A 6958-nucleotide genomic window follows, 5' to 3' on the forward strand; every position below is an offset into this window, starting at 1 on the left:
ATAGGATCCGAACCCGTGGCGAGAGCGCTGCTGCGCTCCCAGCGCCGCACTCTCCCAAGTGCGCCGCGGGCTCGGCCCCATATCTACTTTTATATGTAGAAATAAATACAGATATGTGTGGATACATAAGATTAATAAACATACATATATTTCCTACTTCTGTCCACCAAAGAGCCTAGAAGCAGTGACACTCCAGTAGCAATAAGCACATCTAAAATTTAGATCTTGGCTTCAAAATACCATTCTCCAATAAAGGGAACCAGGACTCCATAGAGAAATGACTGATTCTAGGATTGGGGCAGGAAAACTACAAAATGAACCTGAAGTGTCCAGTAGTGCCAGAGAGTAAAGAAGTGTACAACATTCTCCAATAAAGGGAACCAGGACTCCATAGAGAAATGACTGATTCTAGGATTGGAGCAGGAAAACTACAAAATGAACCTGAAGTGTCCAGTAGTGCCAGAGAGTAAAGAAGTGTACACATAGATTCATAAACAAAGGATAGGAGCATGTCAAAAGGACATAGAAGTCAACCTAAGAACTCCCAATGGCCAAAGCTGGAATAATTCGAGCAACAAAATAATGATAGCATAGAACTATAACCCTAATAATAAAATAAATATCCCTGAATTTGAACTGATATAAATGATAAGACAGATAGATAGATGAGAACGGAAAAAAACTTTGTCACAGAAGAATTCCAATTAATAAATATAGAAAGAATGAGGGAAATAAAAAAGTATCTTTAGAACACCATAGCAATAATTGTTGCAGGCAAGATCTACTGATGAATGCTAAAATTAGTGCACAGAAACAGGATACTGGCAAAGCCTCAAAATATCTCCCCCCAAATATTTACCAATTACTGTGGAGGTTTTAATATATGTCCACAAATTCTTTGATACTCCTCCTTCCAGGAAGTGGAGTTTAATTCCTCTCCCCTTGAGTGTGGGCTGGACTTTAGTAACTTGCTTCTAGAGAACAGAGTATGGAAAGGGAAAAATAGTTACCTTCTAGTGGAGAAATCTGGCAGAAACCACCTTAACAAAGTAATCACCAGTGATAAGTTATTTGATATTATGTACCTCCTCTATGATGTGATAAGAAGGGCACTTCACCTCTGTGGTATTCTTCCCAAAAATCCATAACCCCAGTCTAGTAGTGAGAAAACACCAGAAAAACCTAAATTGAATAATATTTTACAAAATACCTGACCAGTACTCTTTAAAGTGTCAAGGTCATAAAAGATAAGGAAGGAGCAAGAAACTGTCATACATTAGAAGAGACAAAGGAGCCTTGACCACTAAAGCAACTGTAGTATTCTGGTTTGGATAAGGGAATGGAAAAAGGATATTAGTGGAAAAACTGGTGAAATACAAATGAAATATGAAGTTTGGTTGAAGCATCATACCAATATTAATCTTAGCTTGATAAATGTATATGTTTATGTAAGATCCTAACATTAGAGGAAGCTGGGTGAAGGGTATATGGCATAGTTCTTAATGGGAGCAAGTTTGCCCCCAGAGGGCATTTGGCAATGTCCAGAGACATTTCTGATTGTCACAACTGGGGGGGACGGTACTGGCATCTAGTGGATAGAGGCCAGAGATGCTGCTTAACATCCTATAATGTACAGGACAACTCCCCACAACAAAGGATTACCCAGTCCAAAATGTCAATAGTGCTGAGGTTGCAAAACACTGGTATGGAGAAACTTTACCTATGATCCATGCAACCCTTCCATAAATCTAAAATTATTTCAAAATAAAAAGTTAAATATATATATATCCAGATCCAATCACTTCTCACCAATCCTGCTCCAAGATACTACTATCTCTCAACTGGACTTTTTAAGAGAAACATCCAACTGGTCTTGCTTCTTTATCTCCTTAATCTACTTTCAACACAGTAGCCAGCGTGAAGTTTTTAAAAGCATAAATCTGATTATTTCACTCTTTTGCTCAAAACTCTGTAATGGTTCCCATCTCACAAAGTAAAAACCCAAGTCCTTGCAATGGCCTACAGGCTCTATGTGATCTGGACCCAGTTATCACTCTGACCTTACCTTGTTCTACTCCTCCTATTCACTCCAGACCAGGCACACTGGCCTCCTAGAATTCTGGGAATACAACTAAGCATGTTTCAGGGCCTATGCAAAATGTTTCTTCTACTTATGTGCTCCCTAACTTTCTTTAAGTCTTTGCTCTTACCAAATCCTTCCCAGAAATCATCTTTAATAATGCTCATATCCTTTGGCATTCCTGTCCCCTTTGCCCTGCTTTATTTTTTTCTACAGCAGTATCACTTTCTAACATACTATAATAACAGATTTTTGTCTGTTTGGTCCACTACTGCAACATCTGCAACTAGAACAATGCCTAGCACATACGTGATACTTAACAAATATTTGTTGAATGAATGATATATCTCTGAAATCCTAAGTTAAATATCTCAGTGTCTTTCTACCACTTCCCATCATTGCTGCATTTTCTTTTTTTTTTTTATGAAAAAACACTCAACATCTTTTATTTATTTATTTTTTCTTTTCTTTTTTTTTATTTTTTTTATTTTTTATTTTTTTTATTTTTATTTTGTCAATATACAATGATTGCTGCATTTTCTATCCTATCACCTGGCTTGAGAAGAATAGGGTTTAGAGAAGAAAGAATGGTCTTTGGATCCTGTTTCTATCACTTGATAACATAGAGTTAGTATTAGGATTAGAAACAAGGTATTAAAGTGTCTAGCACATAGTACATACTCTGTAAATAAAAGCCAGTATTATTACTCGCTTTTGCCTAGCTCTTTGGCTTCCCATTGACCTTCTGTCTTTCACGTCCCTCACTTTCTCCCAATTGGATCTATTGCTCATGATCCAGCCTGGCAACCACAGTTCTTCATTAAAGTCACAATTCTCAATATCATAAATTCCCTCAACCAACCGTCCTTCAGGTATCTCTGCCAAAAAGACATCTGCACAGCAGTGGAGAACAGCCTGGGCTCTGGAATTGAACCACCAGGATTTAAACCCCAATTGTTCATCAATCAAGCAAGGAAAGTAACAGTAACAATACATACCTCATAGGGTTCTTGTGAGTAATTAATAGTTTCATCAGATATACTCAGACTGCTAGAGAAAATTCAAACCACCATGCAAATTGGTACCACTACAAATCCAAAGACTACAACCTTGAATAAGTCCTCAATGATGCTTAACAATCCTTTTTCAGTTTATTAGTCATGTGTCTGTCTGTCTGCCTGCCTCTCTCTTCCATTTCCTTGGAAGCTCTTATAAACTTAACATGCTCTTTTTAACAACCCCTATTCCACCACCTTCCCTTCACTCTTAGTAAGTCATCAACTCCTCTCTTTCTTTTTTCTTTTTCTTTTCTTTTCTTTTTTTCTTTTTTTTATTTTTTATTTTTTTTTTTTTTTTGTGGCTGGCCACCTGTACAGGAATCTGAATACTTGATCTTGGTGTTATAACACCATGCTCTAACCAACTGAGCTAACCGGACAGCCCAACTCCTTCTCTTTCCTGCCCGTCGGCTACAAACTTATTTACACTGTCACCCATCTTTACCTCCTTCCTTTCTACTCACTGGAAAAGTAGAACTACCTCCTACTCAAGGCCAATTTCTCTACCTATACTCTGGATCCCATCCCCTCCTATTGTCTCCAAATCCTTACCTCCACCACCACCTACCACCTATTCCCCCCCATCCTACTTGCCACCCGCCCCACACACACACACATACACACTACACTCTTCTTCAACTTCACCCCTCTATTGCTTCTTTCCAGTCCCACATAAGCATGCCCAAGATCCAATTTCTTTAAAAAAGAGGCAAGGGGCAGACCTTAAATCCCGAGCATCTCCCTCTACTTATGTTCTTTCCTTCAGAGTCCTTTGTTGAAAACACTGTATCCCTCTCAATTAAGCTACACTTCCAGCTGTCATCCACTCTTCAACCCCCTCGATGCATTACAATGTAGCTAACTGCTCTAGCAGAAGTTACAACAGACATCTTAATCACCACATCTCAGGGCCTTTATTTAGTCCTTATCTTACTTGTCCTTTCCATGGCAGGATACAGTGTCCACCAATCCTAGTCCTTGAAACATTCCCCTCTCTCAGCTTCTGTGACAAATCTCTCATGGTTTCCCTTTTTCATCCTTGGTCTATCTGGCACAGATGGTTGTCTTCTCTTTAGCTGCTTGCCCCATCTACCTAGCAGCTCACAACAGAAATATAGAAATCATCCTAAATCTTCAATCTTGCTTAAGTCTATAAACTGATTATTTATCCTGCCCTGTTACTAATACTTCTTAAATCTCTCATACATACACCTCCTCCTCTACATCCTCATCATTTCTCACCAGAAATAGCTTCCTAACTGATCTTGCTTTCAATTTTGCCTCTCTCTAATCCAGCGTACACTTTGCTGCCAAAATGATAGGTCTAAAACACAAATCTGATTCTATCACAGCATAGCTTATTTCTTTCTTTCACTAAATCCTCATAGTCTTTAGGATGAGGTTAAAATTATTTTGCTTGCTTCCCAAGGCAATCAATGATTTGACTTCTCATTACTTCATCCACCCCTGTGGTAAAGCTGTGTTGTCCACGTGTGGCTATTGAGTATGTGAAGGCAGCTAGTTCAAATGGAGATGTGCTATAAGTGTAAAATACACACCAGATTCTGAAGACAGTATGAAAAAGGGAATGTCAAATATCTCAATATTACTTTTTCATAGATTGCATACTGAAATAATATTTTGGACAGTGCTGGTGTAAAATGTACTTTCCCTCTTTCTGAACCTAGTTATCTATTAACCAAAATTAGCTCAGGTAACCCACTAAGATGCATTCCAGGACCACCACCCCACCAAGACCCCAAGTGTGAGTCAGCTTCCTCCCCCACTCTGTGCTTCCATCCATAGGAACCTGTGCACACCCACGTCATATACCACACATATTGTAATTACTGGTTATCAGCTATCTTCTCGTCTTAAAACCGTAAACACCTTGCAAAAAGGAATATCATTCCACATATACACAGCTTCCACCACCATGCCTGGCACTTCCACCACCATGCCTGGCACTTAAAAGGCACACAAACACTGGTGAAACGAACGTGAACTACCTATCCCTGGTCTGAAAGTTACTAGGATTTATAGTTCCCGAAGGAAAACAAACCAGCCAAGAAGAGTGCTAGACTTTATCAGGAAGTCTAGTAATGAAAGGCCTGGGGTGGAGAAGGGGGAAGTAGGAATCACATTAAGAGATAAGCAAATGAGAAAATAAAGTTCATCACATACATCTGCCTCTTACACTGAAAATGGGGATTTCCAACAGTGATACATGGCCTTGAACTTACACTTGGCATGTCAGGGACCACAGTGTGGGTCCTAAATTTCTTAACCCATCCAACAAAAGAGTATGATTTGGCAGGTTTCAATAAAAACAGCTAGAGCCCAGCACCTGTTCCACTAAAATAGCACATCGTTAAAGTTAAAAACAACAAAAAATCTCTCTCATGAAGCAAATGCTAATCTCATGATGCTTCGCCATGGAGCAATTTAGAAGAGTTATTATATGAAATGTGCCAGAGCATGAATTTACGGCTGATGCTTATTTGGCAAATATAGTTGGCACTGCTAAATGTTGGAAAACATGCATGCAAATAAGCAAATAAGAGTTTTTAAGCTCTCAGACTTAAATATTTACATTACCATAAATGAACAAGATAAATATTTATATGCATTCACATATAATGCATTCCAGGACACATTTTTTAATGTGATTGCCAGGAAACAGTTATGAAGTAGCATTATTTCTTTACGGGCCTCGGGGAAGAATCTCAAAAAATGAATTCTGACAGAATGTTAATGGGGTAACATTACCTTGGAAGTTTCTCTGTTCTATCACTGGGTAAAAGGAATAGCAATAGTATCATAACAGTTCAAAGCAATCTTATCTTTTCCTTTCACCAAAATACTTCTCTTGCAAACCGGGAACCCAGATAAACATAAATGTCAGCCCCTAAATGGGGCAGTGGAGGGGGGAGAGAATCACACATTAAAAAGCCTTAAAGAAAATAATTTGACATTTCCCCCCACATAATTTAGTCATGATAGAGTCTCCAAAATAAAAACATAATAAACTATTTCCCTCTCTTCCCCTTTGACAACTATGGAAAGGGGATGTTTGTTTTTTCACATAGTTTGTGAGCTGGTCATAGCCAAAACGAAGTAGCAATGGTATGAACTCTGCTTCCATTGTTAAATGTTAATCTCTGGGCTGAGGCTATAACTCTCATCTCTGAAACCACGAAAATGTATACCATGCCTGCCATTATAGTTTACTAAACAACTTACCAAAGGGAAGTACCAGGCACTTCAGAAAGTAATTAGGGTAGTCAATGAAATGAGCTATCTAGAAATGCTCTGAGATTACAGGAGAAGCCATCATGAAGTGAATAACCAAGACTGCTCATGGAAAGTTTTACCTCTGTGGATAATTCACGTTTTCACTTCCACACTGAAGAGAGCAATATGGGTTCTCCGACTACACACACTACTACATCACTTCATTTATCAAGGAAAAAAGAGGACGCTGTGGCTAAACAAAAATCAGTAGGCAGGCCCCAAAACAGAATCCGCAAGGCAATCCCATTTCAGGTGAAAAGCTATTCACGTACATCATCCAATGGCCTAAAAATAGTCTTTTATGTAAGTCTCCAAATATTTAATTCAACGTATAATCTAACCACATTCAATAGAGACAGAAGAAAAATATATTAGGTTTTCTATAGCAAAGCCAATAAAGATGAAATCATAGTTTTCCTCTAACTCATCACTATCCCCTCGACGCCAGCCTTCCAATAACTCCATTCCACAGCTCTGATTCCTAAACTTGGATCTTAAAAAAACAACGGATTGCAGAAGTAACATG

The sequence above is a fragment of the Galeopterus variegatus genome, unplaced genomic scaffold (assembly GCF_000696425.1).
Source record: "Galeopterus variegatus unplaced genomic scaffold, G_variegatus-3.0.2 Scaffold2127, whole genome shotgun sequence".
NCBI lineage: Eukaryota > Metazoa > Chordata > Mammalia > Dermoptera > Cynocephalidae > Galeopterus > Galeopterus variegatus.